The sequence below is a fragment of the Triticum urartu genome, chromosome 2A (genome assembly GCF_056163025.1).
Source record: "Triticum urartu cultivar PI428250 chromosome 2A, HENAU_Tu73, whole genome shotgun sequence".
In the NCBI taxonomy this organism is placed as follows: Eukaryota; Viridiplantae; Streptophyta; class Magnoliopsida; order Poales; family Poaceae; genus Triticum; species Triticum urartu.
This window is the reverse complement of record NC_141874.1, coordinates 496,025,590-496,051,257: the sequence shown is the minus strand read 5'-3', so window position 1 is coordinate 496,051,257 and position 25,668 is coordinate 496,025,590. Positions and strand designations below refer to the sequence as shown.

Sequence of the window (25,668 nt, the reverse complement as noted above, 5' to 3'; positions counted from 1 at the left end):
ATGACCAACGGAGGAGTCCTTGGCACACCAGCTACGCCCCAGGACAAGGCGCGAAGAAGTGATGCCAGGAAAGCCGGATCAAAGCCCCAGGCCGGTGCGTCCGCCTCCGGAGCAGGCCCCGGGCCCCGCGCGACGGTCCGACAGGCAGAGCTCGGGATCAATGGCAAGCCGGTGGCCGGCGGGGACCGCACCTTAGGAGATCTCGCCACTCCAGCCGAGGGGATCCTGAAGAGCCATGGTCAGAAAAGGATGCAGCACTCAGGAAATTACGCAGATGAGGTACTTACTCATCTTTGGCAATGTATTTCCTCTATTTCAACGGCCGGTAGGCACCACCATTGCAGCTTGGAGGCACCTTCCTCTTGCGGAGTGCTCTGAAACTCAGGCGAAGATGGCTGAAGCCCTAGGTGCGATCGCTGCCGCCTGGGGCAGTTGGCGGGTGATAACCCACAAGTATAGGGGATCGCAACAGTTTTCGAGGGTAGAGTATTCAACCCAAATTTATTGATTCGACACAAGGGGAGCCAAAGAATATTCTCAAGTATTAGCAGCTAAGTTGTCAATTCAACCACACCTGGAAACTTAATATCAGCAGCAAAGTATTTAGTAGTAAAGTAATATGATAGTAGTGGTAACGGTAGTAAAAGGTAACGGTGGCAAAAGTAATATTTTTGGTATTTTGTAGTGATGATAGCAATAGCAACGGAAAAGTAAATAAGCGAAGAACAATACATGGAAAGCTCGTAGGCAATGGATCGGTGATGGAGAATTATGCCGGATGCGGTTCATCATGTAACAATCATAACATAGGGTGACATAGAACTAGCTCCAATTCATGAATGTAATGTAGGCATGTATTCCGAATATAGTCATACGTGCTTATGGAAAATAACTTGCATGACATCTTTTGTCCTACCCTCCCGTGGCAGCGGGGTCCTAATGGAAACTAAGGGATATTAAGGCCTCCTTTTAATAGTACCGGAACAAAGCATTAGCATATAGTGAATACATGAACTCCTCAAACTATGGTCATCACCGGTAAGTATCCCGATTATTGTCACTTCGGGGTTAACGGATCATAACACATAATAGGTGACTATAGACTTGCTAGATAGGATCAAGAACTCTCATATATTGATGAAAAGATAATAGGTTCAGATCTGAAATCATGGCACTCGGGCCCTAGTGACAAGCATTAAGCATGGCAAAGTCATAGCAACATCAATCTCAGAACATAGTGGATACTAGGGATCAAACCCTAACAAAACTAACTCGATTACATGATAGATCTCATCCAACCCATCACCGTCCAGCAAGCCTACGATGGAATTACTCACGCATGGCGGTGAGCATCATGAAATTGGTGATGGAGGATGGTTGATGATGACGATGGCGACGGATTCCCCTCTCCGGAGCCCCGAACGGACTCCAGATCAGCCCTCCCGGGAGGTTTTAGGGCTTGACGGCGGCTCCATATTGTAAAACACGATGAATTCTTCTCTCTGATTTTTTTCTCCCCTAAAGCAAATATATAGAGTTGGAGTTGAGGTCGGAGGAGCTCCAGGGGGCCCACGAGGTAGGGGCGCGCCCTAGGGGGTAGGCGTGCCCCCCACCCTTGTTGACAGGTGGTGGGCCCCCTGGTCTTCATCTTTTGCAAGGATTTTTTATTATTTCCGAATAGATGTTCCATGAAGTTTCAGGTCATTCCAAGAACTTTTGTTTCTGCACATAAATAACACCATAGCAATTCTACTGAAAACAGCGTCAGTCTGGGTTAGTTCCATTCAAATCATGCAAGTTAGAGTCCAAAACAACGGCAAAAGTGTTTGGAAAAGTAGATACGACGGAGACGTATCAACTCCCCCAAGCTTAAACCTTTGCTTGTCCTCAAGCAATTCAGTCGACAAACTGAAAGTGATAAAGAAAAACTTTTACAAACTCTGTTTGCTCTTGTTGTTATAAATATGTAAAGCCAACATTCAAGTTTTCAGCAAAGATTATGAGCTAACCACATTCACAATAACGCATAGGTCTCATGTTTACTCATATCAATGGCATAATCAACTAGCGAGCAATAATAATAAATCTCGGATGACAACACTTTCTCAAAACAATCATAATATGATATAACAAGATGGTATCTCGCTGGCCTTTTCTAAGACCGCAAAACATAAATGCAAAGCACCTTTAAAGATCCAGGACTGACTAGACATTGTAATTCATGGTAAAAGAGATCCAGTCAAGTCATACTCAATGTAAACTAACAGTAATGAATGCAAATGACAGCGGTGCTCTCCAACTGGTGCTTTTTAATAAGAAGATGATGACTCAACATGAAAGTAAATAGATAGGCCCTTCATAGAGGGAAGCAGGGATTTGTAGAGTTGCCAGAGCTCGGTTTTGAAATAGAGGTGAATAATATTTTGAGCGGTATACTTTCATTGTCAACATAACAACCAAGAGATGGCGATATCTTCCATGCTACACAAATTATAGGCGGTTCCCAAACAGAATGGTAAAGTTTATACTCCCCCTCCACCAACAAGCATCAATCCATGGCTTGCTCGAATCAACAAGTGCCTCCAACTAACAAGAGTCCCAGGGGGAGTTTTGTTTGCAATTATTTTGATTTGATTTGCATAAAGCATGGGACTGGGCATCCCGGTGACCAGCCATTTTCTTGTGAGTGAGGAGCAGAGTCCACTCCTCTTAAGAATAACCCGCCTAACATGGAAGATATGGACAGCCCTAGTTGATACATGAGCTATTCGAGCATACAAAATAGGATATTTATTTGAAGGTTTAGAGTTTGGCACATACAAATTTACTTGGAACGGCAGGTAGATACCGTATATAGGTAGGTATGGTGGACTCATATGGAATAACTTTGGGGTTTATGGAGTTGGATGCACAAGCAGTATTCCCGCTTAGTACAGGTGAAGGCTAGCAAAAGAGTGGGAAGCGACCAGCTAGAGAGCGACAACAGTCATGAAAATGCATTAAAATTTATCAACACCGAATGCAAGCATGAGTAGGATATAATCCACCATGAACATAAATATCGTGAAGGCTATGTTGATTTTTTTCAACTACATGCGTGAACATGTGCCAAGTCAAGTCACTTAAATCATTCAGAGGAGGATACCACCCTATCATACCACATCACAACCATTTTAATAGCATGTTGGCACGTAAGGTAAACCATTATAAGCTCCTAGCTAATCAAGCATGGCACAAGAAACTATGATCTCTAGTTGTCATTGCAAACATGTTTATTCATAATAGGTTGAATCAGGAACAATGAACTAATCATATTTACAAAAACAAGAGAGGTCGAGTTCATACCAGCCTTTCTCATCTCAGTCAGTCCATCATATATCGTCATAATTGCCTTTCACTTGCACGACCGAATAATGTGAATAATAATAATAGTGCACGTGCATTGGACTAAGCTGGAATCTGCAAGCATTCAATAAATAGGAGAAGACAAGGCAATATGGGATCTTTTGTCAGATCAACAATAATGCATATAAGAGCTACTTCAACAATTTAATTATGGTCTTCTCCTATCGACCCCCAAAGAAAAGAAAAGAAATAAAACTATTTACACGGGAAAGCTCCCAACAAGCAAAAGAAGAACAGGAAATCTTTTTGGGTTTTATTTTTTAATTACTACTACAAGCATGGAAAGTAAACTAATTAAAAGCTACAGCTAATTTTTTCTGTTTTTCTTAAGGTTTATTAAACACGCAAGAAGAAATCATAAAAAGGAAATAAACTAGCATGGATGATACAATCAAAAAGTATGAGCACCGACATCTAGCAATGGGTGTGTGAACATGAATATAATGTCGGTGAGAAATACGTACTCCCCCAAGCTTAGGCTTTTGGCCTGAGTTGGTCTATGGCCACGGTTGGCCTGGCGGATATCCATAATAATAGTTGGGGTCGTACTGAGATGCAGCGGCTATCGCCTCCTGAGCTGCAGTGTGGCGACGAGCGGCCTCAGCCCTCCTCTCGTACTCATTTGCCTCCTCTCTGGTAATAACATATCTTCCTTTTGCCTGATAATAAAAGAAGGCAGGAGCAGGGAGAGTAATACGGACAGCACGGCGTCTGTCAAAGATTAAACGATACTGGAGAGGTGATTCATTCCTCTCGACAAACTGGTGGTGAACCATAGCATTAAAGTCTAGGTAAGCAAGAGGTAATTCAATATCATCATTACGTATAGTTACACCAAGAAAATCAGCTAAGCGGGTTGCATAAATTCCACCAAAGAAATCTCCATTAAATCTATTCAGATGCAACCTACGTGAAACAATGGCTCCCAAATTATAAGATTTATCTCCCAACACAGCACTCCTAAGAATACTGAGGTCAGGGACACACATGTGACATGCTTCATCTTTACCATTAATTCATCTACCTATGAAGAGAGCAAAATAATGTATAGCAGGAAAATGAATGCTCCCTATGGTAGCTTGTGTTATATCTCTAGATTCCCCCACAGTTATACTAGCAAGAAAATCTCTAAATTCAGATTTGCGAGGTTCCCTGATACTACCCCATTGTGGAAGTTTGCAAGCAGTGGTAAAATCCTCTAAGTCCATAGTGTAAGAATTTTTATAAAGATCAAACAGGGCAGTTGGAGAGTTACGTGAAGATGAAAATTCAAACCTCCTCACAAAGGAACTAGTGAGATAGTGGTACTGACGGCATTTTTCTTCCTCGAAGCTCACAAGATCAGCGTTACGCAAATATGCGTTAAATTCTTCCTTAATTCTCGCTCGATCCATAAAGTTTTCCGAAGGCCATTCACAAGGACGCACTGGAGCGTTTCTTGGTGACTCATCATCAGCATCACGCATTGCAAGCCTGGGCTCTTGTTTCCTTGAAGAGCCCCCTTGGTACATTTTCCTAAACATATTTCTTCCTCTGAGAAATTTCTGAAATTTTTAGTAACTTCAAAATAATAGTAAACCAAACTCAACAAAATTGATAGCCACTACTCCTACAAGTGCCTAGAGCCTATAGCATGCATCAAAACTACTTTTGACCATATAATTTGACATGCAAGCTCAAGAACAGGGTCACCTAAGCAGCACAAATTTGCAATGAATAAAGCACTAGAACAAAAACTAATTGGACCAATGGAGGAGTCACATACCAAGGAACAATCTCCCCAAGCAGTTTTGTGAGAGGTGCTTTGAGAAAGGAGATCGAAAATGGCAGCAAAATGAGCTTGGACTCGGGTTTGAGCTGGATATTCGTATTTGTGGGAGGAAGAAGGAGTGTGTGGGTGCAGGAATAAGTGGAGGAGGGCCACCGTGGGCCCACGAGGCAGGGGGCGCGCCCCTGACCCTCGTGGCCAAGTGCCAGCTCCTCCTACTGTGTTCTCAGTGCCAAATATTCTCAAATATTCCAGAAAAAAACATATTTAAATTTCAGGGCATTTGGAGAACTTTTATTTTCGGGGTATTTTTATATTGCACGGATAAATCAGATAACAGACAGAAAAATACTATTTTTATTTTATTTAATATAAATAACAGAAAGTAAGAGGAGGGTACAGCAGGTTGTGCCTTCTAGTTTCATCCATCTCATGCTCATCAAAAGGAATCCACTAACAAGGTTGATCAAGTCTTGTTAACAAACTCATTCCGAATAACATGGAACCGAAGAAATTTTGAATAACACTATGTTATCTCAACGGGGATATGCACATCCCCAATAATAAGAATATCATATTTCTTCTTGACAGTAGGAAGAGGAAATTCAAAACCTCCAAATATAATCGATGGAATTTTTCCAATAGAGTTGATACTATGAACTTGAGGTTGTTTCCTTGGAAAGTGTACCGTATGCTCATTACCATTAACATGAAAAGTGACATTGCCTTTAGTACAATCAATAACAGCCCCTGCAGTATTCAAAAAGGGTCTTCCAAGAATAATAGACATCGTCCTCGGGAATATAAAGAATAACAAAGTCCGTTAAAATAGTAACGTTTGCAACCACAACAGGCACATCCTCACAAATACCGACAGGTATAGCAGCTGATTTATCAGCCATTTGCAAAGATATTTCAGTAGGTGTCAACTTATTCAAATCAAGTCTACGATATAAAGAGAGAGGCATAACACTAACACCGGCTCCAAGATCACATAAAGCAGTTTTAACATAGTTTCTTTTAATGGAGCATGGTATAGTTGGTACACCGGGATCTCCAAGTTTCTTTGGTATTCCACCCTTAAAAGTATAATTAGCAAGCATGGTGGAAATTTCAGCTTCCAGTATCTTTCTTTTATTTGTAACAATATCTTTCATATACTTAGCATAAGGATTCATTTTGAGCATATCAGTTAATCGCATACGCAAAAAGATAGGTCTAATCATTTCAGCAAAGCGCTCAAAATCCTGATCATCTTTTTTCTTGGATGGTTTGGGAGGAAAAGGCATGGGTTTCTAAACCCAAGGCTCTCTTTCCTTACCGTGTTTCCTAGAAACAAATTCTTTCTTATCATAATGTTGATTCTTTGATTGTGGGTTATCAAGATCAACAACAGGTTCAATTTCTATATCATTATCATTACTAGGTTGACCATCATCATGAACATTATCATTAACATTATCACTAGTTTCAGGTTCATTACCAGATTGTGTTACAGCATCAGAGATAGAAATATCATTTGGATTCTCAGGTGTTTCAGTAATAGGTTCACTAGAAGCATGCAAAGTCCTATCATTTTTTCTTTTTCTTCCTTTTAGAAGGACTAGGTGCATCTATATTATTTCTCTGAGAATCTTGCTCAATTCTCTTAGAATGGCCTTTAGGATACAGAGGTTCCTGAGTCATTCTACCACCTCTAGTCATAACTCTAACAGCATTATCATTATTCTTACTATTCAATTCATTGAGCAGATCATTTTGAGCTTTAAGTACTTGTTCTACTTGAGTGGTAACCATAGAAGCATGTTTACTAATAAGTTTAAGTTCACCTTTGACATTAGCCATATAATTACCCAAGTGTTCAAGCATATCTGAATTGTATTTCAATTGTCTACCAAAATAAGTATTGAAGTCTTCTTGCTTAACCATAAATTTATCAAACTCATCTAAGCATGGGCTAGCAAACTTAGTAAATGGGATTTCGGCTTTATCATATCTATAGAGAGAATTTACCTTTACTACCTGTGTCGGGTTATCAAGACCATGTACTTCTTCCATAGGTAATGGATTAAGATCATATGTTTCTTCAACAGGCAGTAAATTAAGACTGTATTTCTTCAATAGGAGGTAAATTATTAACATCTTCAGCTTTAATACCTTTTTCTTTCATAGATTTCTTTGCCTCTTGCATATCTTCAGGACTGAGAAATAGAATACCCCTCTTCTTCGGAGTTGGTTTAGGAACAGGCTCAGGAGCTGGCTCAGGAAGTGTCCAATTATTTTCATTTGTCAACATATTATTCTATAGAATTTTAGCTTCATCCGGCGTTCTTTCCCTGAAAACAGAACCAACACAACTATCCAGGTAATGTCTGGAGGCATCGGTTAGTCCATTATAAAAGATATCAAGTATTTCATTTTTATTAAGAGGATGATCAAGCAAAGCATTAAGTAATTGGAGAAGCCTCCCCCAAGCTTGTGGGAGACTCTCTTCTTCAATTTGCACAAAATTATATATATCCCTTAAAGCAGCTTGTTTCTTATGAGCAGGGAAATATTTAGCAGAGAAGTAATAAATCATATCCTAGGGACTACGCACACAACCAGGATCAAGAGAATTAAACCATATCTTAGCATCACCCTTTAATGAGAACAGAAATATTTTATGGATATAAAAGTAACGAGTTCTCTCATCATTACTGAACAGGGTGGCTATATCATTTAATTTAGTAAGATGTGCCACAACAGTTTTAGATTCATAGCCATGAAAAGGATCAGATTCAACCAAAGTAATTATATCAGGGTCAACAGAGAATTCATAATCCTTATCAGTAACAAAGATAGGTGAAGTAGCAAAAGGAAGGTCGGGTTTCATCCTAGCATTTAGAGATTGCTTATTCCATTTAGCTAATAACCTCTTAAGTTCATAACTATCTTTGCAAGCTAAAATAGCTAAAGAAGCTTCTTTATCAAAAACATAACCCTTAGGAATAACGGGCAAGTCTTCATCATCACTTTCATCAATATTATCAGATTCAATATTTTCATTCTCTCTAACCCTAGCAAGTTGTTCATCAAGAAATTCACCAAGTGGCATAGTAGTATCAAGCATAGAAGTAGTTTCATCATAAGTATCATGCATAGCAGAAGTGGCATCATCAATAACTTGTGACATATCAGAACGAATAGCAGAACCAGGTTTAGGTGTCGCAAGCTTACTCAAAACAGAAGGTGAATCAAGTGAGGAGCTAGATGGCAGTTCCTTACCTCCCCTCGTAGTTGAGGGATAAATCTTGGTTTTTGGATCTCTCAAGTTCTTCATAATGATAAGAAGATATAAATCCCAAGTGACTCAAAGGATAGAGCTATGCTCCCCGGCAACGGCGCCAGAAAATAGTCTTGATAACCCACAAGTATAGGGGATCGCAATAGTTTTCGAGGGTAGAGTATTCAACCCAAATTTATTGATTCGACACAAGGGGGGCCAAAGAATATTCTCAAGTATTAGCAGCTGAGTTGTCAATTCAACCACACCTGGAAACTTAATATCTGCAGCAAAGTATTTAGTAGCAAAGTAATATGATAGTAGTGGTAACGGTAGTAAAAGGCAACGGTAGCAAAAGTAATATTTTTGGTATTTTGTAGTGATGGTAGCAATAGCAACGGAAAAGTAAATAAGCGAAGAAAAATATATGGAAAGCTCGTAGGCAATGGATCGGTGATGGAGAATTATGTCGGATGCGGTTCATCATGTAACATCATAACATAGGGTGACACAGAACTAGCTCCAATTCATCAATGTAATGTAGGCATGTATTCCGAATATAGTCATACGTGCTTATGGAAAAGAACTTGCATGACATCTTTTGTCCTACCCTCCCGTGGCAGCGGGGTCCTAATGGAAACTAAGGGATATTAAGGCCTCCTTTTAATAGAGTACCGGAACAAAGCATTAGCACATAGTGAATACATGAACTCCTCAAACTATGGTCATCACCGGTAAGTATCCCGATTATTGTCACTTCGGGGTTAATGGATCATAACACATAATAGGTGACTATAGACTTGCAAGATAGGATCAAGAACTCTCATATATTGATGAAAACATAATAGGTTCAGATCTGAAATCATGGCACTCGGGGCCTAGTGACAAGCATTAAGCATAGCAAAGTCATAGCAACATCAATCTCAGAACATAGTGGATACTAGGGATCAAACCCTAACAAAACTAACTTGAATACATGATAGATCTCATCCAACCCATCACCGTCTAGCAAGCCTATGATGGAATTACTCACGCACGGCGGTGAGCATCATGAAATTGGTGATGGAGGATGGTTGATGATGACGATGGCGATGGATTCCCCTCTCCGGAGCCCCGAACGGACTCCAGATCAGCCCTCCCAAGAGGTTTTAGGGCTTGGCGGCGGCTCCGTATCGTAAAACGCGATGAATTCTTCTCTCTGATTTTTTCTCCCCGAAAGCAAATATATAGAGTTGGAGTTGTGGTCGGAGGAGCTCCAGAGGGCCCACGAGGTAGGGGGCGTTCCCTAGGGGGGCAGGCGCGCCCCCCACCCTCGTGGACAGGTGGTGGGCCCCTAGTCTTCATCTTTTGCAAGGATTTTTTATTATTTCTGAATAGATGTTCCGTGAAGTTTTAGGTCATTCCGAGAACTTTTGTTTCTGCACATAAATAACACCATAGCAATTCTGCTGAAAACAGCGTCAGTCCGGGTTAGTTCCATTCAAATCATGCAAGTTAGAGTCCAAAACAAGGGCAAAAGTGTTTGGAAAAGTAGATACGACGGAGACGTATCAGCGGGGCTCCCGAGGGGACGACCTCGGGAGCGTCAGGTTGCGCCAGAGCCTCGGGGGCTTCCACCCCAGGAGCCTCGGACCGTGCCGGCATCACGGCCGCTGCCTTGGGATAGCTCGCTCAAGCCCCAGGAGCCGCCACCTCGGGGCCATGACCGACGTTGCTTCCTCGGCGGCCGCTTTGCTGGCATTCGACGATGCTCCCCCCCCCCCCCCCCCCCGCACCCGCTTTCGGGGTGAGCGCCAAGGTGACAGCAGGCAGGGGAACCATAAGGACGGGGTTCTCGCGGGGCCCTTCAAGGCCAACCGGACGTAGTCCCCATTCGTTGAAAGGGGGCATCTGCCTCACAAACTCCACCTTGTTCGAGCAGCGGTACAAGAGGCAATCCTCCTCCGGCAGATTGGCTAGTGCTGGGTCGCCCGTCAGGAGCTCGAGCACTGTACACCGCGCCTCGGGAGGAAGAGCAGACGCATGAAGCCTCATGGGGTCCCCGCAGCCGGAGAAAGTCCACATCGGCCGAGAATGACGCTGAAGCAGAGCAATGCGGCACCAGATGAATTCCTTCACCACCATGGGCGCCGTCACCCCAAGATCCTTCAACATGGTCAACCGGCGCAAAACATGGGCGAGCCGCTGGTCGACGAGCCTCGCATGCCCCCAGCCAGAGCTTGGGGCGGCCGGTGCCCGTGGGAGCAAGAGAAGGGGGAGAACACCCCGGCGTCCACAAACACCCACCGTTTCCGGAACCCGCTTACAACTGGTGAGAGCTCGAAAACAATTCCCGAGCCGTCCATTGCCGCCATGGCTTGGAAAGTCACGCACCCTGAGCGCTGGCGGTCATCAGTCAGATGAAGAGAGAAGAAATGGCGAAGCAAGGCCACGGAAGGGGCAATGCCCACCATGGCCTCGTAGACGAAGGCGAAGACAACAAGGAGTATGATAGATTGGGGATCCAGATACAGGGCATGGATTTGGTAATGCGAGAGCACATCGTTGAAGAAAGCATAGAAAGGGGGAATCAGGCCGGCCCAGTGGGCATGAAGATGAATGGGGATCTCAGTGGTTGTCATATCAATCGCCGCACGAGAGCCAGGACAAACCACCGTCGCCCCCCCCCCCATTCATTGGAATTTGAGGCGAGCACTGGCCGAACCTTGTCCAGCGCTTCCTGGTTGACCACCACTGACCGCTCGATGGCAGGCTCGAAGGCCGGCGAAGGCTCAGCCGGAGCGTGGCCCGTCGTCTTCTTCTTCCTTGCAGACTTCGGCGGCATGACGGCAAGGACGACCTGAGAAGGTGGAGGGGCTGAGGAAGCTCACGGCAAGCAATGAAGATGGAGCTGAGCCTATGACGGTGGCCACCAAGCAGGGCGAATATCAAGGTCACGAGGGGAAGTGGGGGCGCCCACGTCCCATCAATCACCATGCGTCGACCGAGCCGCAGGCTGTTGGGCCCCGCGGTGCTCCGCACTTGCCCTTTGGCTTCGCCTTGAAGCGAAGTTCGAGCGCGCCTCGGGCCCGGGGGCTACTGTCGATGTCCTGGGAAGGGGGTACCCAGACTTGCCTGCCCGCGACCCGCAAGCGTGGCTCCATCAATGGCCTGGTACAGCCCAGCTTCAGCAGCAGCAACTCAAGACCCTCGCGAGGGGCCAAGCCTCGCGAGGTGGATGACACCAAGACCTCCCGGGGGGCGGCCTCGCTAGGCTGGCTCCCGAGGAGCGGAGATATCAAGGCAAGGCGCACCTCGCGAGGTTTGCGTGATGTGAGCCATGACGACCAAGGCCAGGCGGCCGCTAGCGGGCGTAGTGTACCATTTTCCTCTTTGGTGCTAAGGAAGCAAGCGCAGGCATGGAGTCCCAAGGAATCAAGCAAAGGTTTCCATATCGGTGCAACAAGACCAAGACCAGCAGGACGGCAGGACGGAGGTCATCGCGGAGCCCACAGCAGCGTCACCACCAGAGCCTTTGGCAGGCGAAGACTACTTTTGTCAGGATAGTTTTTACTAGTTGTCCCTCTTCAAACTTGGTCGTTGTCGGATCCCTTCCCGCCTAAACATTTGGGAAGAGGACCAAGGCCACTATAAATAGGACTTAGCCACCACCATAGAGGGGGATCGGATCCATTCCACCCTGACCAGCTCACCAGCTCATCTAGCCCTAGAACACCTCACCTCCTGAGGTTGTTCATCCACTGTACTAGTTCATCCTCAGCCCCTCGAGGCAATCCACCCGCAAACTAGAGTAGGGTATTACACTTCAAGGTGGCCCAAACCAATATAAACCCCCGTGTCTCTTGTTCTTTGGGTTCGTCGAGCTAGGCCGTGGAATCATTGAGTGAGCGGGTCGGAGAGAGAGTGTTGTTTGTGCGCACCCTGGAGTTCGAACCTCTCAAGGGTTTGCCGGAACCCGTGATCCGACAAAATTATACCTACTTCCATAAGTTTTAGTATCTCTGTTCTTACCACTTCTTTCATCTTCGGATTTAACCGATGTTGGTGATCAACTATGGGTTTAGCATCAGGTTCCATATTAATTTTGTGCTGACATAGAGTGGGACTAATGTCCTTTAAATCATTCAGAGTATATCCAATAGCAGCTCGGTGCTTCCTTAGAACTTTCAATAATCTTTCTTCTTCATGTTCTGAAAGGTTAGCACTAATAATAACAGGATATATCTTCTTTTCATCAAGATAAGCATATTTCTAAGTGTCTGGCAATTGTTTTAATTCAAACATGGGATCACCTTTAGGTGGAGTAGGCCCTCCTAGAGTTTCAATAGGCAAATTGTGTTTAAGTAGAGGACGTTGTTCAAAGAAAATCTTATCTATTTCATTTCTTTCATGCATATGAAAATAATTTTCATGGTCTAGCAAATATTGTTCTAAAGGATCAGTAGATGGTACAACAATAGAAGCAAGACCAATTAATTCATCCTTACTAGGAAATTCTTTTTCATGAAGCTTTCTACTAAACTTGGAAAAATTAAACTCATGAGACTCATCACCAAAATTAACACCGACGGTTTGTTTCTCATAGTCTATCTTAGCATTAACGGTGTTCAAGAAAGGTCTACCAAAGATAATGGGACACAAATCATCTTGTGGGGAACCAAGAACAAGAAAATCAGTAGGGTATTTTATTTTCCCACACAAGACTTCAACATTTCTAACAATCCCAATTGGTGAAATACTGTCTCTATTAGCAAGTTTAATAGTAACATCTATGTCTTCTATATCTGCGGGTGCTATGTCATTCATAATTTCTTGATATAAAGTGTAAGGAATAGCACTCACACTAGCACCTATGTCACATAAACCAAGATAAAATGATATCCTATTTTAACTGAGATAACGCGCATGCCAACAACAAGTCTAGGTTTATCCTTTTTATCAGGTTGGCAATTCTAGCAGCTTCTTCACAGAAGTAAATAACATGCCCATCCATATCTTCTTCCAAGAGATCTTTAACCATAGAAATACTAGGTTCTACTTTGATTTGTTCATCGGGTTTATTTGTTCTAATATAGCTTTTGTTGACCATAGTTGAAACTTTAGCATGTTCCTTTATCCTAACAGGGAAAGGTGGTTTCTCAATATAAGTAGAAGGAACAACTGGATCAACATTGTAAAGTATAGTTTCTTCTTTAACCGGTACCGGTTCTTTGATTTCTTGTTTAATAGGTGGGTGATATTTAAACCACTTCTCTTTAGGGAGGTCAACATGAGTAGCAAATGATTCACAAAAGGAGGCTACTATCTCAGAGTCAAGTCCATATTTAGTGCTAAACTTTTGAAAAGCATTGGTATCCATAAAAGATTTAACACAATCATCCTTAAGTTTAATACCTGACACTTTACCTTTGTCGAGTTACCAATCTTCAGAGTTGCGTTTAATTCTTTCCAAAAGATCCCACCGGAATTCAATAGTCTTATTCATAAACGAACCAACACAAGTAGTATCAAGCATGGTTTGATCATTACAAGAAAGCCGAGCATAAAAATTCTGGATAATAATTTCTCTTGAGAGCTCATGATTGGGGCACGAATATAACATTGACTTAAGCCTCCCCAAAGCTAGAGAGATATTTTCTCCTTCATGAGGCCAAATATTATATATATATATATATATAATTCCAATCATGATGAACTAGATGCATAGGATAATTTTTTTGGTGGAACTCCAATTTCAATAGATTCCAATTCCAAGATCCAATATCATCGCATAGCCTATACCATGCCGATGTTTTTCCCTTCAAAGATAAAGGGAAAACCTTCTTCATAACTTCATCTACGGGTAAACCTGCAAGCTTGAACAATCCACAAATTTGTTCTACATATATCAAGTGCATATCAGGATGTTCGGTTCCATCTCCTGCATAAGGATTAGCTAGCAGTTGTTCTATCATACCCGAAGGAATTTCATATTCAATATTTTCAATAGGTGTAGTAGGTTGAGGGGTAGCTAATTGTGGTTCCGGTCGAGGTGAAGATACCCCAAACAAACCCATCAAAGGATTGTTTTCCATAGTAACAAGTGACAATGAATTTCAGGACACTATATAAATGTTTCCTTGCCAAATTCCACTTACCAAAGACGCTTCACTCCCCGACAACGGCGCCAGAAAATAGCCTTGATGACCCACAAGTATAGGGGATCAATTGTAGCTCTTTTCGATAAGTAAGAGTGTCGAACCCAACGAGGAGCAGAAGGAAATGACAAGTGGTTTTCAGCAAGGTAATGTCTGCAAGTGCTGAAATTTATAAGTAGCAGAGTAGTTTGATAGCAAGGTAATTTGTAACGAGCAAGTAAAGATAGTAGTAACAAAAGTGCAGCAAGGTAAACCAATCCTTTTGAGGCAAAGGACATGCCAAAATGGTCTCTTATGATAAGCAAAGTGTTCTTAAGGGTACACGGGATTTTCATCTAGTCAGTTTCATCATGTTGGCTTAATTCGTGTTCGATACTTTGATAATTTGATATGTGGGTGGACCAATGCGTAGGTGTTGTTCTTACTGTTGGAAATATGCCCTAGAGGCAATAATAAAATGGTTATTATTATATTTCCTTGTTCATGGTAATTGTCTATTGTTCATGCTATAATTGTGTTATTCGGAAATCGTAATACATGTGTGAATACATAGACCACAACATGTCCCTAGTGAGCCTCTAGTTAACTAGCTCATTGATCAATAGATAGTCATGGTTTCCTGACTATGGACATTGGATGTCATTGATAACGGGATCACATCATTAGGAGAATGATGTGATGGACAAGACCCAATCCTAAGCATAGCACAAGATCGTGTAGTTCGTTTGCTAGAACTTTTCCAATGTCAAGTATCATTTCCTTAGACCATGAGATCGTGTAACTCCCGGATGTCATAGGAGTGCTTTGGGTGTACCAAACGTCACAACATAACTGGGCGACTATAAAGGTATACTACAGGTATCGCCGAAAGTATCTGTTGGGTTGACATGGATCGAGACTGGGATTTGTCACTCCGTATAACGGAGAGGTATCTCTGGGCCCACTCAGTAATGCATCATCATAATGAGCTCAATGTGACCAAGTGTTTGGTCACGGGATCATGCATTACAGTACGAGTAAAGTGACTTTCCGGTAACGAGATTGAACGAGGTATTGGGATACCGACGATCGAATCTCGGGCAAGTAACGTACCGATTGACAAAGGGAATTGAATACGGGATTGATTGAATCCTCAACATCGTGGTTCATCCGATGAGATCATCGTGGAACATGTGGGAGCCAACATGGGTATACAGATCCCGCTGTTGGTTATTGACCGGAGAATTGTCTCGGTCATGTCTACGTGTCTCCCGAACCCGTAGGGTCTACACACTTAAGGTTCGGTGACGCTAGGGTTGTAGAGATATTAGTATGCGGTAACCCGAAAGTTTTTCGGAGTCCCGGATGAGATCCCGGACGTCATGAGGAGTCCCGGAATGGTCCGGAGGTGAACATTTATATATAGGAAGTCCAGTTTCGGCCATCGGGAAAGTTTCGGGGGTAATCGGTATTGTACCGGGACCACCGGAAGGGTCCCGGGGGTCCACCGGGAAAGTTTCGAGCTGAAGTGGGAGGGGAACCAGCCCCTGGTGGGCTGGTGCGCCCCCATGGGCCTCCCCCTACGCCTAGGGTGGGAAACCCTAGGGGTAGGGGGCGCCCCACTTGGCTAGGGGAGCAAGTCGCCCTTGGTCGCCGCCCCCCCCTTGGAGATCCCATCTCCTAGGGCCGGCGCCCCCCCCCCTAGGGGCCCTATATATAGTGGGGGGAGGGAGGGCAGCGGTACCCAAGCCCTTGGTGCCTCCCTCTCCCCTCGTAACACCTCTCTCTCTCGTTGGAGCTTGGCGAAGCCCTGCCGAGATCACCGTTGCTTCCACCACCACGTCGTCGTGCTGCTGGATCTCCATCAACCTCTCCTTCCCCTTGCTGGATCAAGAAGGAGGAGACATTTTCCCAACCGTACGTGTGTTGAACGCGGAGGTGTCGTCCGTTCGGCGCTTGGTCATCGGTGATTTGGATCACGACGAGTACGACTCCATCAACCCCGTTCTCTTGAACGCTTCCGCTCGCGATCTACAAGGGTATGTAGATGCACTCCCCTCTCCCTCGTTGCTAGATGACTCCATAGATTGATCTTGGTGATGCGTAGAAAATTTTAAAATTCTGCTACGTTCCCCAACAGTGGCATCATGAGCTAGGTCTATGCGTAGTTTCTATGCACGAGTAGAACACAAGTTGTTGTGGGCGTTGATTTTGTCAATTTACTTGACGTTACTAGTCTTATCTTGATTCGGCGGCATCGTGGGATGAAGCGGCCCGGACCGACCTTACACATATGCTTACGTGAGACTGGTTCCACCGACTGACATGCACTAGTTGCATAAGGTGGCTAGCGGGTGTCTGTCTCTCCCACTTTAGTCAGATCGGATTCGATGAAAAGGGTCCTTATGAAGGGTAAATAGAAATTGGCATATCACGTTGTGGTTTTGGCGTAGGTAAGAAACGTTCTTGCTAGAAACCTATAGCAGCCACGTAAAAAACTTGCAACAACAATTAGAGGATGTCTAACTTGTTTTTGCAGCATGTGCCGTGTGATGCGATATGGCTAAAAGGATGTGATGAATGATATATGTGATGTATGAGATTGATCATGTTCTTGTAATAGGAATCACGACTTGCATGTCGATGAGTATGACAACCGGCAGGAGCCATAGGAGTTGTCTTAATTTATTTATGACCTGCGTGTCAACATAAACGTCATGTAATTACTTTACTTTATTGCTAAACTGTTAGCCATAGTAGTAGAAGTAATAGATGACAAGACAACTTCATGAAGACACGATGATGGAGATCATGGTGTCATGCCGGTGACGATGATGATCATGGCGCCCCGAAGATGGAGATCAAAAGGAGCAAAATGATATTGGCCATATCATGTCACTATTTGATTGCATGTGATGTTTATCATGCATTTGCTTCTTATTTGCTTAGAATGACGATAGTAAATAAGATGATCCCTCACAATAATTTCAAGAAAGTGTTCCCCCTAACTGTGCGTCGTTGCGAAAGTCCGTTGTCTCGAAGCACCATGTGATGATCGGGTGTGATAGATTCTAACGTTCACATACAACGGGTGTAAGCCAGATTTACACATGCAAAACACTTAGGTTGACTTGACGAGCCTAGCATGTACAGACATGGCCTCGGAACACAAGAGACCGAAAGGTCAAACATGAGTCGTATGGAAGATACGATCAACATGGAGATGTTCACCGACGATGACTAGTCCGTCTCACGTGATGGTCGGACACGGTCTAGTTGAGTCGGATCATGTATCACTTAGATGACTAGAGGGATGTCTAATTTGAGTGGGAGTTCATTAAATAATTTGATTAGATGAACTTAATTATCATGAACTTAGTCTAAAAATCTTTGCAAAATGTCTTGTAGATCAAATGGCCAACGCTCATGTCAACCTCAACTTCAACGCGTTCCTAGAGAAAACCAAGCTGAAAGGTGATGGCAGCAACTATACGGACTGGGTCCGGAACCTGAGGATCATCCTCATAGCTGCCAAGAAAGCATATGTCCTAGAAGCACCGCTAGGTCAAGCACCCATCCCAGAGAACTAAGACGTTATGAACGCTTGGCAGTCACGTGCTGATGTTTACTCCCTCGTTCAGTGCGGCATGCTTTACAGCTTAGAACCGGGGCTCCAAAAGTGTTTTGAGCAACACGGATCATATGAGATGTTCGAAGAGCTGAAAATGGTTTTCCAAGCTCATGCCCGGGTCGAGAGATATGAAGTCTCCGACAAGTTCTACAGTTGTAAGATGGAGGAAAATAGTTCTGTCAGTGAGCACATACTCAAAATGTCTGGGTTGCACAACCGCTTGTCCCAGCTGGACATTAACCTCCCGGACGAGGCAGTCATTGACAGAATCCTTCAATCACTCCCACCTAGCTACAAGAGCTTTGTGATGAACTACAATATGCAGGGGATGGTGAAAACTATTCCTGAAGTATTTTCAATGCTGAAATCAGCGGAGGTGGAAATAAAAAAGGAACATCAAGTGTTGATGGTCAATAAAACCACTAGTTTCAAGAAAGGCAAGGGTAAGAAGAACTTCAAGAAGGACGGCAAGGGAGTTGCCGCGCCCGGTAAATCAGTTGCCGGGAAGAAGCCAAAGAATGGACCCAAACCTGAGACTGAGTGCTTTTATTGCAAGGGAAAGGGACACTGGAAGCGGAACTGCCCCAAATACTTAGCGGACAAGAAGGCCGGCAACACTAAAGGTATATGTGATATACATGTAATTGATGTGTACCTTACCAGTACTCGTAGTAGCTCCTGGGTATTTGATACCGGTGCGGTTGCTCATATTTGTAACTCAAAACAGGAGCTGCAGAATAAGCGGAGACTGGCGAAGGACGAGGTGACGATGCGCGTCGGGAATGGTTCCAAGGTCGATGTGATCGCCGTCGGCATGCTACCTCTACATTTACCTACGGGATTAGTTTTAAACCTCAATAATTGTAATTTAGTGCCAGCTTTGATCATGAACATTGTATTTGGATCTCATTTAATACGAGATGGCTACTCATTTAAATCCGAGAATAATGGTTGTTCTATTTATATGAGAGATATGTTTTATGGTCATGCCCCGCTGGTCAATGGTTTATTCTTAATGAATCTCAAACGTGATGTTACACATATTCATAGTGTGAATACCAAAAGATGTAAGATTGATAATGATAGTCCCACATATCTGTGGCAATGCTGCCTTGGTCACATCGGTGTCAAACGCATGAAGAAGCTCCATACATATGGACTTTTGGAGTCTCTTGATTTCGAATCATTTGACACGTGCGAACCATGCCTCATGGGTAAAATGACCAAGACTCCGTTCTCCGGAACAATGGAGCGAGCAACCAACTTATTGGAAATTATACATACTGATGTGTGCGGTCCAATGAGCGTTGAGGCTCGCGGTGGCTATCGTTATGTTCTCACTCTCACTGATGACTTAAGTAGATATGGGTATGTCTATTTGATGAAACACAAGTCTGAGACCTTTGAAAAGTTCAAGGAATTTCAGAATGAGGTAGAGAATCAACGTGACCGAAAGATAAAATTCTTACGATCAGATCGTGGGGGAGAATATTTAAGTCACGAATTTGGTACGCACTTAAGGAAATGTGGAATCATTTCACAACTCACGCCGCCTGGAACGCCTCAGCGTAACGGTGTGTCCGAACGTCGTAATCGCACTCTATTGGATATGGTGCGATCTATGATGTCACTCACTGATTTACCGCTATCATTTTGGGGATACGCTCTAGAGACAGCTACATTCACTATAAATAGGGCACCGTCTAAATCCGTTGAGACGACACCGTATGAATTATGGTTTGGGAAGAAACCTAAGCTGTCATTTCTAAAAGTTTGGGGATGCGATGCTTATGTCAAGAAACTTCAACCTGAAAAGCTCGAACCCAAGTCAGAAAAATGTGTCTTCATAGGATACCCTAAGGAAACCATTGGGTATACCTTCTACCTCAGATCCGAAGGCAAGATCTTTGTTGCCAAGAATGGGTCCTTTCTGGAGAAAGAGTTTCTCTCGAGAGAAGTAAGTGGGAGGAAAGTAGAACTCGATGAAGTACTGCCTCTTGAACCAGAAAGTAGCGCAGCTCAGGAAGATGTTTCCTGTGGTGCCTGCACCGACTAGAGAGGAAGTTAATGATGATGATCAAGGTACTTCGGATCAAGTTGCTACTGAACTTCGAAGGTCCACAAGGACACGTTCCACACCAGAATGGTATGGCAACCCTGTCCTGGAAATCATGTTGTTAGACAACGGTGAACCTTCGAACTATGAAGAAGCAATGGCGGGCCCAGATTCCAACAAATGGCTTGAAGCCATGCAATCCGAGATAGGATCCATGTATGAAAACAAAGTATGGACTTTGACAGACTTGCCCAATGATCAGCGAGCGATAGAGAATAAATGGATCTTTAAGAAGAAGACGGACGCGGATGGTAATGTTACCATCTATAAGGCTCGACTTGTCGCTAAGGGTTATCGACAAGTTCAAGGGGTTGACTACGATGAGACCTTCTCACCCGTAGCGAAGCTGAAGTCCGTCCGAATCATGTTAGCAATTGCCGCATACTATGATTATGAGATATGGCAAATGGACGTCAAAACGGCATTCCTTAACGGCTTTCTTAAGGAAGAATTGTATATGATGTAGCCGGAAGGTTTTGTCGATCCTAAGAATGCTAACAAGGTATGCAAGCTCCAGCGCTCCATCTATGGGCTGGTGCAAGCATCTCGGAGTTGGAACATTCGCTTTAATGAAATGATCAAAGCGTTTGGGTTTATGCAGACTTATGGAGAAGCCTGCGTTTACAAGAAAGTGAGTGGGAGCTCTGTAGCATTTCTCATATTATATGTGGATGACATACTTTTGATGGGAAATGATATAGAACTTTTGGACAGTATTAAGGCCTACTTGAATAAGTGTTTTTCAATGAAGGACCTTGGAGAAGCTGCTTACATATTAGGCATCAAGATCTATAGAGATAGATCGAGATGCCTCATAGGTCTTTCACAAAGCACATACCTTGATAAGATATTGAAGAAGTTCAATATGGATCAGTCCAAGAAGGGGTTCTTGCCTGTGTTGCAAGGTGTGAAATTGAGCTCAGCTCAATGTCCGACCACGGCAGAAGATAGAGAAAAGATGAGTGTCGTCCCCTATGCCTCAGCCATAGGGTCTATCATGTATGCCATGCTGTGTACCAGACCTGATATATACCTTGCCGTGAGTTTGGTAGGAAGGTACCAAAGTAATCCCGGCATGGAACACTGGACAGCGGTCAAGAACATCCTGAAGTACCTGAAAAGGACTAAGGATATGTTTCTCGTATATGGAGGTGACGAGGAGCTCGTCGTAAAGGGTTACGTCGATGCTAGCTTCGACACAGATCTGGATGACTCTAAGTCACAAACCGGATACGTGTATATTTTGAATGGTGGGGCAATAAGCTGGTGCAGTTGCAAGCAAAGCGTCGTGGCGGGATCTACATGTGAAGCGGAGTACATGGCAGCCTCGGAGGCAGCGCATGAAGCAATCTGGATGAAGGAGTTCATCACCGACCTATGAGTCATACCCAATGCGTCGAGGCCGATCACTCTCTTCTGTGACAACACTGGAGCTATTGCCCTTGCCAAGGAGCCCAGGTTTCACAAGAAGACCAGGCACATCAAGCGTCGCTTCAACTCCATTCGTGAAAATGTTCAAGATGGAAACATAGATATTTGCAAAGTACATACGGATCTGAATGTCGCAGATCCGTTGACTAAACCTCTTCCGCGAGCAAAACATGATCAACACCAGAACTCTATGGGTGTTCGATTCATCACAATGTAACTAGATTATTGACTCTAGTGCAAGTGGGAGACTGTTGGAAATATGCCCTAGAGGCAATAATAAAATGGTTATTATTATATTTCCTTGTTCATGGTAATTGTCTATTGTTCATGCTATAATTGTGTTATCCGGAAATCGTAATACATGTGTGAATACATAGACCACAACATGTCCCTAGTGAGCCTCTAGTTAACTAGCTCATTGATCAATAGATAGTCATGGTTTCCTGACTATGGACATTGGATGTCATTGATAACGGGATCACATCATTAGGAGAATGATGTGATGGACAAGACCCAATCCTAAGCATAGCACAAGATCGTGTAGTTCGTTTGCTAGAGCTTTTCCAATGTCAAGTATCATTTCCTTAGACCATGAGATCGTGTAACTCCTGGATGTCGTAGGAGTGCTTTGGGTGTACCAAATGTCACAACGTAACTGGGTGACTATAAAGGTATACTACAGGTATCCCCGAAAGTATCTGTTGGGTTGACACGGATCGAGACTGGGATTTGTCACTCCGTATGACGGAGAGGTATCTCTGGGCCCACTCGGTAATGCATCATCATAATGAGCTCAATGTGACCAAGTGTTTGGTCATGGGATCATGCATTACGGTACGAGTAAAGTCACTTGCCGGTAACGAGATTGAACGAGGTATTGGGATACCGACGATCGAATCTCGGGCAAGTAACGTACCGATTGACAAAGGGAATTGAATACGGGATTGATTGAATCCTCGACATCGTGGTTCATCCGATGAGATCATCGTGGAACATGTGGGAGCCAACATCGGTATCCAGATCCCGCTATTGGTTATTGATCGGAGAATCGTCTCGGTCATGTCTACGTGTCTCCCAAACCCGTAGGGTCTACACACTTAAGGTTCGGTGACGCTAGGGTTGTAGAGATATTAGTATGCGGTAACCCGAAAGTTGTTCCGAGTCCCGGATGAGATCCCGGACGTCACGAGGAGTTCCAGAATGGTCCGGAGGTGAAGATTTATATATAGGAAGTCCAGTTTCGGCCATCGGGAAAGTTTCGGGGGTAATCGGTATTGTACCGGGACCACCGGAAGGGTCCCGGGGGTCCACCGGGTGGGGCCACCTATCCCGGAGGGCCCCATGGGCTGAAGTGGGAGGGGAACCAGCCCCTGGTGGGCTGGTGCGCCCCCCATGGGCCTCCCCCTGCGCCTAGGGTTGGAAACCCTAGGGGTGGGGGCACCCCACTTGGCTTGGGGGGCAAGTCCCCCTTGGCCGCCGCCCCCCCTTGGAGATCCCATCTCATAGGGCCGACGCCCCTCCCCCCTAGGGGCCCTATATATAGTGGGGGGAGGGAGGGCAGCGGTACCCAAGCCCTTGGCGCCTCCCTCTCCCCTCGTAACACCTCTCTCTCTCTCTCGTTGGAGCTTGGCGAAGCCCTGCCGAGATCACCGCTGCTTTCACCACCACGCCGTCGTGCTGCTACATCTCCATCAACCTCTCCTTCCCCTTGCTGGATCAAGAAGGAGGAGGCGTTTTCCCGCCCGTACGTGTGTTGAACGCGGAGGTGCCTTCCGTTCGGCGCTTGGTCATCGGTGATTTGGATCACGACGAGTACGACTCCATCAACCCCGTTCTCTTGAACGCTTCCGCTCGCGATCTACAAGGGTATGTAGATGCACTCCCCTCTCACTCGTTGCTAGATGACTCCATAGATTGATCTTGGTGATGCGTAGAAAATTTTAAAATTCTGCTACGTTCCCCAACACTTACTTCAACAAACCTCCTACTTATGATTAACCCTCCTGCAAGCATCCGCAATTACGAGAAAAGTATTAAGAATAAATTCCAACCATAATATTAAAATTTTGGATCCAATCGGTCCCTTACGGAATAGCGCATAAACTGGGGTTTAAGCTTCTGTCACTCTCGCAAAACATCATCTAATTGCTACTCCACAATGCATTCCCTTAGGCCCAAATATGGTGAAGTGTCATGTAGTCGACGTTCACATGACACCACTAAGTAAATCACAACATACATACTATCAAAATATCGAACACATATCAAGTTCACATGATTACTTGCAACATGATTTCTCCCGTGACCTCAAGAACAAAAGTAACTACTCACAAATGATAATCATTCTCAAGATCAAAGGGATAATAAATAGCATAATGGATCTGAACATATATTTTCCGCCATACAAACCATATAGTAATCAACTACAAGATGTAATCAACACTACTAGTCACCCACAAGCACCAATCTATAGTTCCGGTAACAAGATTGAATACAAGAGATGAACTAGCGTTTGAGATGAGATGGTGATGTTGAAGATGTTGATGGAGATTGCCTTCCCCAAGATGGGAGAGTTGTTGGTGATGATGATGACGATGATTTCCCCCTCCGGAAGGAAAGTTCCCCCGGCGGAATCGCTCCGCCGGAGGGCAAAAGTGCTCCTGCCCAAGTTCCGCCTCGAGACGACGGCGCTCCGTCCCGAAAGTCCTCTCTCTATTTTTTCTAGGTCAAAATGGCCTATATACCAGAAGATGGGCACTGGAGGTGGGCCTGGGTGAGCACAACCCACCAGGGCGCGCCAGGGCTCCCTGGCGCGCCCAGGTGGGTTGTGCCCACCTGGTGGGCCCCCTCTGGTACTTATTTGCTTCAATTCTCAAATAATCCATAAAAAATCTCCATGAAGTTTTAGCTTGTTTGGAGTTGTGCAGAATATGTGGCTTGACGTAGCCTTTTCAGGTGCAGATTTCCAGCTGTCGGAATTCTCCCTCTTTGTGTATACCTTGCATTTATGAGAGAAAAGACATTAGAATTACTCCAAAAAGCATTATTATGGATGAAAACATTATAAATAACAATAAGAAAACATGATGCAAAATTGACGTATCACGCCACCTCGACAGGGCGCTCGCTGGCCACCGCGAGCTGCGCCACGGCGGGGCTCCGCGCGCTCGCCGCTGACCCGGACACGTGGCGCGCGTTCTACCTCGCCGAGTGGCCGTCCCTCATGGCCCAGCACGGGCTCCTCTCCGCGGTGCCGCCGCGCCGCCTCTTCGCCGACGCGTCCCCTTTCCTGTGCCCGGCGCCGGCGGGCTCCCCGCGAGGCTCGTCTCCGTGGTGGACGTGGACTACAGGGGCGCGCCCGTGCTGTCCCGTGTGGTGGACACGCCCGCATCGTCGTCGTGGTTCCTCAGCTCGCCGTTCCGCGTCGAGGCCGTGGACTGCAAGTAGTCGGCTCCAGTGGCGGCGGCGTTCTCTCTGGCGGAGCTCGAGCTGAGCTGGGTGGTCATCGACCCCGCCCGTGGCTGGGCGGTGAACGCGTCGAGCCGGCGGGCGGTGGCCTTGGGCCGGCACTGGTACATCGGCAAGACACCGGTGCGGTTCGTGGTGGTGCTGGGCGGGTGCAACTTCAAGACCACCGTGGCCTGCTCCGAGGAGGTTGGACACATCAGCGAGGTCAGCCTCGCCGCGGAGAACGCCGAAGGCGCGGCGGTGAGCGGCGAGGGTGCCCTCCGGCTTCTGGCCGCGGCAATGGAGGGCCGGAGGAGGGGAGGCGAGAGAGAGCGGGAGGAGGCCAAGGCGAGGTACGAGGTGTTCGTCAGGAGCAAGAAGGGGAGGAAGGAGAGCAAGGCGCAAAGAGAGGTGCTCATAGACCTGTGCTGCTCCGCCGCCAGCGCCGTCGCCGTGCTGGCCTTCTTCGCCACCGTCGTGCTCCGGTGA

The 25,668-nt window shown here is 45.1% G+C and overlaps 1 pseudogene; it reads left to right on the top strand.

The window, feature by feature from the left end:
* On the top strand, window positions 1-25,668 carry LOC147985603 (putative F-box protein At2g36090; annotated as a pseudogene).